Source organism: Octodon degus, unplaced genomic scaffold (assembly GCF_000260255.1).
Source record: "Octodon degus isolate 3935 unplaced genomic scaffold, OctDeg1.0 scaffold00012, whole genome shotgun sequence".
Taxonomy (NCBI): domain Eukaryota; kingdom Metazoa; phylum Chordata; class Mammalia; order Rodentia; family Octodontidae; genus Octodon; species Octodon degus.
The window spans coordinates 27,146,230-27,160,004 of NW_004524588.1; the positions used below are offsets into that span (position 1 = coordinate 27,146,230).

Consider the following 13,775-nt stretch of genomic DNA (forward strand, 5'->3'; position numbering starts at 1 on the left):
CACTCCAAGTTGTGCAGCAAGATCATGTTCCAAATAAATGAATGAATGAAAGATTTTTAAAACTTAAAAAAGTCACCAATTAAATTTTAAAATTTCCTGTCTTCCTTAAAGTTATCTGAAAAAAACAAACTCATTTTCTGTTTCTGTGATTTTTAATTATATTTGTAACCTGAAGAGGTAAGAATTTCCAAGATTTCTAAAACACATGTTGTTGCAAGGTCTCATCTTTAGTTTCAGCTTCAAAATCACTGAAAGGCAGTGTGTTGGTAAGAAAGTGGAGTTTGGGTTAGCGGTGATGGCTTTGTATAGAGGCACAAATGCTTAGCCTTAACATGTGTCTCAGATACTTTCTCTCACTGTTGAGACAGTATACCCCACCCCAAAGGTTAAAGGAGGAAAGGTTTATTTTATTTAGTTCACAGTTTGAAGAGGTTTCAGTCCGTAGTTGGCTGGCGCCAAGCAGGGTGGCACATGGCAGAGGGCATCAATTCATAGCTTCGGAAAACAGTGAAAACAGTAAGAGAGAATGAGAGACAATCCCTTTTCTGTCCGTTATATGCACACCGCTTATCCTAGGGCAGGTGTAGCACTCACACCCATACTCCCAGCATTGGACCATGAATCAATCACAAACTCCTAGGGTCAGCTGCCTCTGAAAAGCTAGTCCTGTATGAGGCTTTAGAGCGACATCAAACAAAAAACATCATCCATGGTGTTTCCTGTCATGTCTGCTCAGGTAGCTAGGCAGGAGTATTAGCAACTGCAGGACAGTGAAGCTACCAATTGAACCTACGACCTTGGCATTATTACTAGCCCCTTATGTCAGACACTGAAATATGTCAGTAATCTAAGAATTACTTAGTATTGGATTTCATTACTTCAGGATCCATTAAAAACTTTAAAATTCTCTCAGATCCAATCCAATATTATTGTGAGATAACCAGTAATTACTGTTCAGATTTTTTAGAGAGGATTTTGAAAGAGATAAATTATTGTTGAAAAGTATGCAAGGCAATACTGATGCTAAGTTGGTTTCTGTGTACTTTTTCTGTTGGTTCCTTTTGCCTCTGTTAATGGTGTTTAGTTAGTATAGTTTAGTAGTTCTCTTAGGATGGTCACTGGACAAGTAGCATCTACATCTCTTGGGGATTTGTTCAGAAGGCAAATTTTTGAACCTTATTTCAGACGTGAATCAAAATCTTTGGTGGTGGTTACCAGCTGATTGTATTTTAGTGAGCTTTCTCATTGATCCCAATACACGCTAAAGTTTGCGAATCACTACCTTGGGTCTTTTGCTGATTGGTGTTTCACAACTCTGACAACTTTATTTATTTATTTTTTATTCTTTGTATTTTAGGGAAGGGTCTACAGGGTATTCAGGATCTCACTATTAGATCAGACTTGTAGTGATCTGCCTGTTTACAGCCTCCTAAGAGCTAGGATTACAGGCATATGCCACCATGCTCAGTCTCAGTTACCATCTCAGTGTGCCCCAGCGGCGGGGCCATCACAGCAGGCCCAGGAAGCCCAGGGATCCAACCCCATGCACCTGCTTGCCGGCACTTTAATCCACTGAGCTGTTTGCCGGCCCTGACAACTTTAGTTGAAACAAACTAAGTTAAGGTTCATGGGAGAGGCATTATAAGCTGTTGTTTGAGAGTGTTTTTGTAAACATGTTGACTGAGTTATAGAAAGTAAAAGTCATCTCTTGTGAAATATAAATGGAGGTTGATCCAAGGGCTCTGCATTGAGTTGCATTCCCCCTTGTAATTCTCCTGGCTCATCCTCCCAGAGTGTTGGGATTATAGCAGGCAAGTGCAACCATATGTGGTTATTTTGAGCCAAGGTCTTGTTATGCAGTTCAGGCTGTCTCTGAGCTCACTTTGTAGCCCAGGCTGGTCTTAAACTCTCAATAATCCTCCTGCCTCAGCCTCCCAAGTGCTGGGATTACAAGTGCGTGCCACCACGCCTGGCTAGATATATGTTTTTTAATTTTTTATATATTTGGTACAGGGTCTATGCAGAGTATAGTACAGGGTCTACTATGCAGCTTGGACTCCTACTGATCCTCCTGTGTTCAGCCTACTCAGCACTAAGATTACAGGCATGTGCCACCACGCCTACACACTGTTGCAGGCTCAGTGTGCTCGGGGATGGGGCCCACAAGGCATGCAGTGCCTGGGATTGAACCCCAGTCCCTGTGCTTCGTAGATACACTGTTTTAAGGAAATTTCCAAAGGTTTTTCTTTTTCGACATGAGTATACAAATCTAAACTATGAGTTTTAGGCTTTTTCTTAAAAACAGATTCTTAATGAAATACATTAGTGGTAACAAGCATTTTAAATATGTTACTAAAAAGAAATCCTAGGATTCCATTGCTGAATCAGTGAAACTTGTATTGTGCCCAAATTTCCAAAGGACAGAAATGACCCAAATGCTGATGTCCAGAAAGCAGTAAGTTTAGTTTGGAAGACTCCCAAGTTAGTGCTGTTGTATTCAGAATTATTCAGAGCCAAAGGCTGCATGTGATTCATGATTTGAGTAGTGGAAACTCTCCAGATTTTAGTGTGGAATATTTTTTTCCCTTTAAGGAAAATAGTTTTGTATATGCAAAGCACTTGCTATCTGTAAGACTTCTTTTGTTACATAAGTAGAATTAAAAACTTGCTATCTATATGTCCTATTTTGTCAAGTATTATTAAAAACTTTTGAGTCAGGGGTAAGGAATGATGTTGTAAGCCTGCTTTCCACAGGAAGTTAGGTTAAAAATGGAACTCCAAAAATAGAAAAGATTGGTATAGATTATTAAAATAAGAGACTTTGAAAAATGCCTTATTAATGAGAATAGCAACTTCAGTTCCCTTTCTTCAGCTTTGTTATTTACAACTACTTGTGCTTGCTATGTTTTTCCAATGTTGTCATCACTGTACCATTAAAGAGCAAGTGTGATAATTCTTCCTTTGACTGAGTATGTACATGGGAACTGTGGTGATAACCACTGGTGCCTTTTTGTTCTTTCAGACTCTTATTTGGTGTGAGTTGCTCTTCGGCTTTATAAATGCTTTTTATTTTAGACTAAGGGCAGATACTGTACTGTTTTTTAAATATAATAAAAATGAACTTTCAGCATATCCTTTAACAGATAGGCTTTAAAAAATCTAAGCATTGATATTTGGAAAAAGGCTTTCTAGATTTTATATGTGTTGTTTTATATATCTAATTTTTTTAACACATGCTAGGCAAATGTTCTAACACTGAGCTACTCTCTTAGCCCCTAACTTTAGGTTTCAGATTTAGCTGAGTATAGCAAAAAATCCAGACTAATATTGGTTTAAAACAAGAGGTTTTTTTTTTTTTTCCCTTTTCCAAACCCCAGTGATAGTCAATAGAGATCTGATATAATGGCTCTAAGAATTAAGGTAACCACATGAACCAAAATTGCTGTTGGACCTTTAGCTATTACTTCTTTAGAGAAAAGAGAAAAAGGATATAATTCCTTGCTTTAAGGACACTTGGGGCAGTCATACATAGTTTTCAAGTTTACATTCTGTTGGCCACCATAAGGTACCGTGGTTGTGAATAGCTGCAAGGGAGGCTGGGACATGTAGTCTCTTCCATGAGGCTTTCTCCTGAGCTAAACATTAAGGTTCCCTCACTAAGGAATAGATGAGAATGGATATTGGAGACCATCAGCAGCTTCTTTAAGGGTATGCAAATGAATCATTTAGAAATAGGTGTTTTTCAGTTTAAATCTAGGACATTTCATTTATTACCAGGGACACCCATGAATTTGCAAATATGCTGATCAAAAAGTAATTGAAGGAGAGGTGATATATTATGGTAAACAAAAAAAGAGAGACCTATAATTTGAAGTACTTTGGACTCACTTTTAACTTGTTGGTGTATTAAATTTTAAAATCCTGATCTAGAATCATGAAATGAAAGAGTTGTATATAATACTGCTAGATGGTTTTGTGTCAGGAAGATAGAAATAAAATGAAGAATGATCAGCTGTGTTATTTCATTAGAAAACCTCAAGAAATTTGTGTGGGAAAGCAGTGGTAATAATGAGCTTTATGGCCTACTCTGTTTACTCTCTCAGTTTGTTCTCCATTTCTGAATCATGTATATGTGTTTTATTTCCTCCCAGAATATGTGTTAAGATTCTACTTTGGCATTTTTCTCTTGTTTCAATTCTAAGTATGTGTTCTCCGTGCTAAGCTGGCTATCTTAGGCCATGTTTAGTTTACAAATGCTTCTGCCAATATTTGTTTGTTTTTATGTTGTTGAACTAAAATTCTTATGGAAAAATTCAGAGATACCATTGTTTTTTGGAATACCTAACTTTAGATTTTTTTTTTTTTTTCCGGAACCGGGGATTGAACTCAGGCCCCTGTGCTCACCAGGCAAGCGCTTATGCTACTGAGCCATCTCCCCAGCCCCTGATCACCTAACTTTAATATTCATGTATTCTTGGATCACCTGACTTTATTATTCTAAGCATATAATTTCAAACACAGGTGCTTAATTTTTTTTTTTTTTTTTTTTTTTTTTGGCGCAACCAGGGATTAAACTCAGGCCCTTGCACTTGCCAGGGAAGCGCTTATTCCACTGAGCCATCTCCCCAGCCCTCTGGTGCTTATTTTTGGAAGTGGGTAGAGAAGGGTAGGTAAGTCTCTTCTGGATTGAGAGGACAGCTTATTCAGTATACTTAAAGCATGTAATAGACATGAAATGAGTTGTTCAGGCAGTTTTTTTCACGAGTTTGTGCATTAGTAAAAGGGAAAATAACTGGTCCAGATTGGTTTTCATAATAATTATTTTATACTGATTTGCTGGAGCTCAGTCAACATATCTGCAAAAGTAAAAATTGTTTTATTGTATGGAGTAGATATCCTGTTATTAATATTCTTCCAGTATTTCTTTGTAGGAATAAGACTCACTTAGTCTTTAGTTACTTATCAGACAGTAACTAAAAGTAGAAACACCTGAGAAAAGCTGGCTTTCCAAAATCCTAGATAGTTGTTGTAATAAATCAATATAATTAATATTAATAAACAATTTAATATTGATATCTTGATAAACAATTATAACACTGGTTAACAGTATAAATACTATCACTTAACATTTGTTGTGGGCTTGTGTGCTGTATAAAATGCTAAATTCTATGTAGTTTCTCATCTGATACTCATAACTGTATAGTTAGTATTGCTTTTCACATTTTTTCAGATAAGGAAACCAAAGACTAGAGAGAATAGTTTGCCATTTGAATCCAGGTCTGTTCAGCTTCAAGGTGTGTGCTTAAAAGAACTGATTTTGCCTGAAAATCTGGTGTCCCACGTCCAGGCCTGTGTTTTGTAGTTTAATGGCAGGTCCAGGGCAGATTGATTGGGTGGTAATTGTGAGGAGTTTTCTTAACATATTTCTGTGCAGGAGAAGGATGGAGATACATACATAATACAGTAACAAATTAAGTGTTTACCACTTGAGAGGATTTTCTCTACTGTTGAATGTTCTTTAGGTAGAATGTAGGATACTTTTATGCTGTTTCTGATCATTAAGAGGGTAATAAAAAGAAAGGTTTTCACTTTGAAGATCAGATAAATTATGAAACCAGTAAAAAATATGAAAGTCTCTGTTCCTTTCCTTCTCCCACCTGCTTTATGCAGTGCAGTGATTGGGATTGGTTGCTACTAGGGCTCCTTAAATACATATCTGAATTCCCTTAAGATCCTTTGTGTTTGTTTACAGTTAATGTGTTAAAGAGCCATTGGCATTTGAAGATCATCAGAAGTGAAGATAAAACATCTCAAAAATTATAATGTAAGTGAATGGGAAAATGGAGCAAAGTGGACAAACTGATATTGTAAACAGTATTTTTGGAATCCTTGTACTGTACCAGATGAATTTGTGCATATTAGTAATCAGTAACTTCAAAGTTTGATCACCATCCTAAGATTCTGTGTTTTGTTCTATCTGGAGAAAACACTTGACTTTTAGTCATTTAGTAATTTTCTTTATTACTGTTTTTGTGTTCTGTGTAGGACTATTTTCTTCCTTTACCTCCTTAATATTTTGCAGGTTGAGAAGAGGATGAGGGTTCATGTTATATTTAAAGTTGTATTTGTGTAGATACTGAGAACCTCGCTTTTGAGCTGCTGATGAACGTTGTGTATTTTATCCAGGTTTAATTTTGCTACTATTTTGTGGGGTTTTTTGGCCCAAAATATGGCCATTTAAGTAGCAAATACTACTCCCCATCCACATACCTGATCTCTACTTCCCTTCCTTTCCTTCTGTAATGTTTGTTTAAGCGTAAGAGATTATTCAGGTTAGTGTTTCTCCTTGATATTGAGATTACATGTGCGTAGGAAATAGCTTAGGTTTAGACTCATTTAGCAACTTAGGTTCTAAATCATTTGGAGTAGACCCAGAGATCTGCACTTAGAAGTTTGAGACACATTGAGCCACATGGTTTCTTGCAGATGAGGAAATAGACCTAGAAGATTTTAGTAATTTACCTAAAGGAACAATAAATATTAGAAGGCCAGGACATGTTGATGGTTTTTCTTCCAGGGACACAGAGGTTTTTTTCTTTTTATTTTTTGTTTTTTGCTTTTTTTTTTTTTTTTTTTTTGGAACCGGGGATTGAACTCAGGCCCTTGTGCTTGCCAGGGAAGCACTTATTCCACTGAGCCATCTCCCTGGCCCCGACACAGAGATATTTAGTGCTGAAGATTATCTTCTGATGCTGTTTCTAGACTTTATCAATTAAAGTCATAATTTTTGTTAGGCCAGAAAGCGTCATTGTGTTTTATGTCTATTCAGTTACAGTGCTGGATTAGTTAGTCTTACTTCCATAATCATATTATAGCCAATCCATCACTGTAGCTGAAAAATGGCTAAAAGCACATATTGAATACATGCACGAAAATCATGTGGTTTCTCTATCTTTAAGTCAGATATTGTCTGATTTTAGTTTTGAAATCATTGATAGTTTTGGCATAGAAAGGAAAAAACTTTTTTTTTGTACCCATGGTACTATTTGTATCATGATTTTAAGTTTTATGCTTTTAAAAAATAAAGGATCTGATTTTATTTTTTGAATGGAATAGAAGGTGCTAATTTTATATTGCTTGGTAAATTGGTGCTTGGTAACCTATACTATGGACAACTTACTATTAAAACTTCGTTTTTTCCTCTTGCATTCTGTCTAGCACACTATTCTGAGTGTTTTTCTTTTACAAATTCTGGTCCTTTACCAATCCATAGACCATAACTAGTAGAAATTAAATTTATAATACTAAATTGTTACACTTTATATTGATGATATATCTGAGGGACTGAATTTTTTTAAGGTTTTTTTTTTGAACTGTAGAGTTTGAACTAATTTTAGTATTGTATATATTTTATGATGTTCTGTGTAATTTGGTCATTACTGACTTAATAGTAGTAAATGTAGCTAGACAAAATTTTTAGAAATATTTTGTAATGCTTAAGTTACAATTTTTTAAAAATATATATTTAGTACAGGGTCTCATTGCGTAGATTGGACTCTTCTGTTTTCAGCCTCCCAAGCACTGAGATTACAGGTGTACGCCACCATGCTCCGTATCAATCCCTGTCTCTTCGCGCCCTGGTGGCAGGACCTGCACAGCACACAGGGGATGGAGCCCTGGCTGGCCGCTGTACTCTACCTAAGCAGATGGCTGTAGTCTGCTGAGCTATCTGGCCAGACCTGTGATGATTAAATTACTAAAAGTTTAATTGCTGTTACCCCTTTTGATTTTTTTGGGGGGATACATTTTATTGAAATCACTTAAAATATTATTTATTTGTTTTTGTGCTAGTGGGAATTGAATTTAGGGCCTTGCATATGCTAGGCAGGTACTGTACCATTGAGTTACACCCTCAACCTTAAAAACGCTATTATTATTATTTTTTTTTATGGCACCAGGGACTGAACTCAGGATGTTATGCTTGCCTGGTAGGCACTTATGCAGCTGAGCTATCTCCCTGGCCCCCAAATGTTATTTTAAGTAGCTAATTTTTTTCTAGTAAGCTTACACCTTGCTATGTATTCTTTCCATTAAATTTTTCTTTTTGTACCTATTGACTCAAAATCATAAGTGTAACTAAACAGATGTTACTGTGTTGTGTGACTCCTTTATTTACTCTGTTGTGATACTAGAGTTAATGAGCCTGCCTAATTGTGGATGTTTTGTGTATATTAAAATACTCTAAGCAAACTGATACTGTGTTCTTATGATCATATGTGTGAAATGTTTTGAAAACATGTATAATGTATTCAGATGACTATGATGGTGTACATCCAAAGTTTTCTTGTGATTAATGGACATGTTTACCACGTTTAATTTTAAAGCAGAAAGGAAAGCAGATGTGATTGTCACTTATTCTTTTTAAATGCTTTTTTGGGTATTTTGTGTTTTTGTTGACAGGGTCTTGCTGTGTAGTTCAGGTGGCCTTGAACTCACTGTGTAAGCCAGGCTGGCCTTGAACTTGTGTCAGTCCTCAGCTTCAGCTTCCTAAGTGCTGGGATTACTAGTGTCTGCTGCCTTGTTTCTTGTCTTAGCCTGAGGCTTCTTTCAATGCAGGTTACTACAGTAGGTACTGTTTAGGGTATCTGATTTCTCTTTTGCTGTAGTCACGGTGAGAGATCCAGGCTGTCACATAATTTACATGGTAAGTACTTAATGCTATTTTGGAAGACTTCTGTCTGCAGTTTTCTAAGGAAGGAAATGGCTAAAGCATGAAAAATTAAATGAATGCCTATTCAAGGTATGTCTCAATATAATCTCAGTTAGTAGATTTAAATCTAGTAGGTTTTGATATCATCTTTATATTAATGAAGCTGTTTTGCCTACACATTTCCATTAGTTCTCCTATTAACCTGTGAGACAAGTCTTGATTTGACAGATCGACAACTGAGGCCCAGAGAAGTAACATGATTGTCCAGTATCCCTCATTATAAAAGATGGAACTGGAGTTTGGATTTTGACTCTGAATTTCGTGCTGTTTCTATTTCCAACATAAATTATAACCAGAAATAGTGAAATTTTATGAGGTGTGCATTTTGTTATTGAAAAGCTGTTCTAAATCTTGGAAAGCTATCTAAGTTCATCTTGTCTAGTTAGCGTAATTATTCAAAATATATGAAGTCTTTGTAAGGTTTTTGGTGCCATGGAGAGACACAGAGGTAAAAAGAAAACCTTTATTGTTGGCATGGGAGGGCTGCCAGAGATTGCAAGGACCCTTGGAGGAGGGAGTTGGGAGCAGGGTTTTTATCAGGTTGAACTAGAAGTGGCGTTCACGTGGGCAGGTGAATTGACAGGTTGGGAGAGGATTGGAGGGCCTTTGGCATGTGCATAAGGAAGACAGAAAGCTCAGCTGCCTGTGTTATAGGGTAATAGTGTCATTAAGCTTCTCTTCTGGAGGGTTAACAACTTAACTTTGCAGACCAAAATTTAGAGAAAAAGAAAGGCTATAAGGACAGCCAACATTTTGGCCCTGGCCTTTCAAGGTCAGTGAAGACTCAGGACATAGGAGAACCTGTACTGTAACATCCTGTAACTCAGTGGTGCCCCAAATTTTCTGATTAAGGAGATTGTGGGGCCACAGAGGAAAGTGATTAACGACATATAATGCACCTAAGGAGAGTCACCTAGAGAGAAAACATACTCTCAAGCTTTCACAGAGAGCAAATTGGTCAAGCAATGGCCATGACTCATCCACATGGCTGCACTGACAAAGGATCTACAAACTGTGGTACAGGGTTTCAGGGTAAGTCCTGAGGGAATCTGACTGACCTTGTCAGGTACAAAAGTTACATTTCTTGTTATATAGGTCTTCCTTTATTTTGGTCTTAACCACCCAGCAGAAAAGTATAAAAATGAGGTATAAAATATAAAGCCATATTAATATGCTGAGCTATAAAAGGCTCAAGTCAGCAACTTCTGACATTGCCAGTCCTGAGGGTAACCCACTGCTATTATGGACTACTGGACTATATTGGATTATTTTGCTGAATTCACGCACCTACAATATTTAAATGACAATGGAATACCCATCTCTGTTAATAACTAAACAAAAAAGGGGATATAAGTGAAGGACCATTTTGTAATAATATATATGAAAATATATAAATCTTTACAAAATAGGATAGATATACAGCTTTCTCTTAATTCAGTAAAAGAAAGATTTGTACTAATAGTGTTTGGACAGGATATCATGTCTGCATCTTGTACTATGAATATGTACTACAAAGACAACAATGTGCAATGTATTAATTATTGTAACTGTCCTACTAACCTGGTTTGAAACTGTCTCATTGCTATTTCTTAATAAAATTAATAATAAAAAAAAGTCTATGTTGGGACTAGAGGAACACAGAAGTTGGTCTGGGGTGGCACATTTTTATTTTGGGACCCAATGCCATATTGCATCATCTGCCATAATGACCCTGGCAGAGTTCCATATGGGCAGAAATCCATCACTGCAGATTGAGACAGCCAAGCAGAGTGATCGAGAAGGGATATTTCTTCTAGTGATCAAATTGAAGGTGAGCCAAAAGGCCAAGGCCTGTGCATAACCCCAAAGAGAGTCAGCACTAGAGGTGTAAGTTTCCTTTCTGGCATGAAGAAGTGTCCAAAAGTAAAGAATTCCTTTGTTGCTGGGCATGGGAGGGCTAGGAAGAGAAGCAAGGTCCCTCTCGGAGGAGGCGGGGTGGAGCTTGCATCTGGTATGGCATCCTAACCGGTGCTGATAGGGGAAGTTCTCTACTAACCAGGAAGAGGAAAGTCTGTCTAGGAGCGGCTCCGCCCTGTGCCATGCTGCCTCTTGCTGTGAGGGCCACTGTGGGCTCAGACCCATCAGCTCACTCTCTTCTTTTAAAACACGTAAAAGAAATGGAGCTCTTAAGGATCAAAGACTCATTCTTAGTGTGCCTATCACTATTTGAGTGCTTAAATGCTTAAAGTGATTATGGTCTTTAGAAGTGTGGTTAAAAAAAAATATATATATATATATATGTGTGTGTGTGTGTGTGTGTATATATATATATATATCAATTTCTTTGAGCTTTGATTGTTTTAAAAGGAAAAAGTGATACTCTGCTGTTCTACCTTTATAAGATTAATGTGAAACTTAAATTGAGAGCCTTTGGCAGGTAGTAATCACTGATGTCAATACTTAGATTTTTAATTTAACCTTTCTGTGCTGACAAATGTTGAATGTTCTTTTCCTACTAAATGTGTTAATTCTATAATGAAAAATAAACTATCTTCACTTGCATGACTGAAGTTTGTACACGAAAGTTATGGTTTATTACTGTACATTGAAATGATAGTGACATATTAATAATAACCCAGGTTTGCTTATCTTGGAAAAAGCAGTATTTATGTAGATGGCCTAAAGAATATTTACTTAGTTAAAAACAAACTCAAGGCAGAGTTCAGAGGCTGGGGTTAGATCCCTGCGTGCCGTGCAGGCCCCATGGGGTTTGCTGAGGTGGCAGTTGAGACTAAGTGTGGAGGCGCACACCTGTAATCCCAGTGCTTGGGAAGCTGAAAACACGAGAATCACTACTAGTCTGACCTACGTAGTGAGACCCTGTCCTAAATATAGAAAACAAACAAACACACACAAAACAACCAAACTTAGATTTTCATTGTCATGAGAAGATTAAATGAGAGTTCATTTATCGAGAAATTTCTGTGTGCTGTTTATACTTGTCTGGGGTAAAATGTCAGTTGAGGAAGTGTTTATTGAAAATGTTACTCTTTTTGTGTTTTTTCTTTAAATGTCAACTTGGGATGGAAGTTCTGGCTTTAGGATAGGATGCTTTCCACTGTGGTCATCTAAGCAGCTTTCAGTTTAGTATGCCATTTCCGTCAGTTAACCAATAAAGAAGTCTTCCTTCTCAGGCAGCTTGTGAATGCTTATAAACTTTCAGTTAACCTGTCACCCCAGCTTGAATCTGTGATTGTTGAACAAATTCTGAAAGCTGTCTTAAGGGCTGTTGAGGCTGGTAGGATTGATGCTGGAACTCGTCTCTTCCCATTTTGCAATTCTTAATTGCATCTCCCATGAACATACTAATTTTGACCAAGATACTTAGTTATTTTACAGTTTTTATTTGTTTTTAGGTAAGTCTTTGAGGAAATAATACTGTGGAGAAAGAAACGTGTGTGAAGTATTTTCTGTATAAACTAGTTGTTCATACTTGGTACTGGCATCATCAAATATTTAGTCTGGGAAATGTAACTAAGAGACCTGGAAATAAAATGCTATGGACTCATCTGGATTTGGGATTGTACAAAGAGCCAGCAAGTATCAGTTGAAAGCTCTCTCAGGGCAAAGATCCCCTCTGCTTTTTTGAATAGTACGTAGCCTCATTTTTATTGGTCAGATGTCATGATGATGTGCTCACATGCAGTCTCTTTTGTCCTATAGGTTGGCTAAATTAACACATCTGGTTTTGTCATGACATTTAAAACTAAAAACTAAAAAAAAGTGTTTTTATTTTTTTTCCATAATTTTATTGAGACATATAGCAATGAGACAGTTTCAAATCAAATTGTTAGGACAGTTTCAATAATTAACACATTGCATACTCTCTTCCTAGTGGTTATTTGCTGTACAAGATGCAGATATAATATCCTATTTACAAACACTTATTAGAACAAGTCCCTCTATTCATTAAGAGAATGTAACTATAAGTAAAGCCATGGTGTTATGTTGAGCTGTAGGGCACTCAGGTCAACAATTTCTGATACTGCCAGTCAAGCGGAAGACCCAATACTATTATGGACTCCTGGACTCTTTTAGAATATTTTGCTGAGTTTACACACCTATAATATTCAAATGATGGAACTAAACAAAAAAGGGGATACAGATGAATGTCCATTTTGTATCTGTGTATTCAAAATGGTTAGGATAGATATATAATAATGTATTTTAATGGGGTTGTTTTTCTGTTTTGAAGATCCTGCAAGTATTCAGACAGTAAGTCTTTTGTGTCCCAGATACAGTGTACACACTGCAGGCTTTTATTTTTTTAAATAAAGTTTTCAACAGAATGACTAATAGAACATGAACAATGCTTATGACACTATAGTCCATTGTGTAAGTATTGACGGCAAAATTTGCATTCCTGGTAAAGCTCGTTCCCACTCCCAGTATAAAAGGCATTTTTAATATTCTAGGGAAAACGTGCTGTGTAAGTGCTTGAGGCGTTACTTACAGAACACACTTTTAAAAAGGCGTCTTCTTTCCCTGGGCCACTGAAGGAAGATGGAATCGGCTGTAGGATGAGGTGGTTTCAATAAGGCAGGTGGCTGAGATCTTGTTGTAATAACTGTGGTCAGCGGTGACGGGAAATAGAAAAAGCACAGCCTCCCCAGTCTTTTGGAGGTTATTCTTTATTTGGATGTATGAAAAGATATGTGACTTGTTTCCAGATATTCATGTTGTTTTGAACTGAGTATGTGCTTGGATGTTTATCTGCATCTCTAATCTGAAACACTTGTACAAGTAATTTTTTATTGCACTTTGAAATATTTGATTGGAATTAAGGGTAATATAAATATATCCATGGTATGTATTAGTGTTTGGATTTTATTGTGTTTATTATTGCAAAGTATCTCCAAATGATGGTGTGATTAAAAATGATACAATAATGATTCTATGAACAGTGTAGCAAACCGGTAGAACCAGAGAGGGTCAGGACTTGCTAGTGACTTTATTGAAAATACTG

At 36.7% G+C, this 13,775-nt stretch overlaps 1 protein-coding gene across 1 annotated transcript in view; it reads left to right on the forward strand.

Annotated features, from left to right (window-relative positions):
• Positions 1-5,752: 5,752 nt before the first annotated feature.
• The window catches only part of Mtmr2 (myotubularin related protein 2), an 81,117-nt gene continuing 73,094 nt past the window's right edge, over positions 5,753-13,775 (forward strand). Inside the window, exon 1 of the mRNA XM_004626158.2 lies at positions 5,753-5,824. The gene's annotated coding sequence lies outside the window, so the exon portion shown is untranslated. The remainder of the gene's footprint in view (positions 5,825-13,775) is intronic.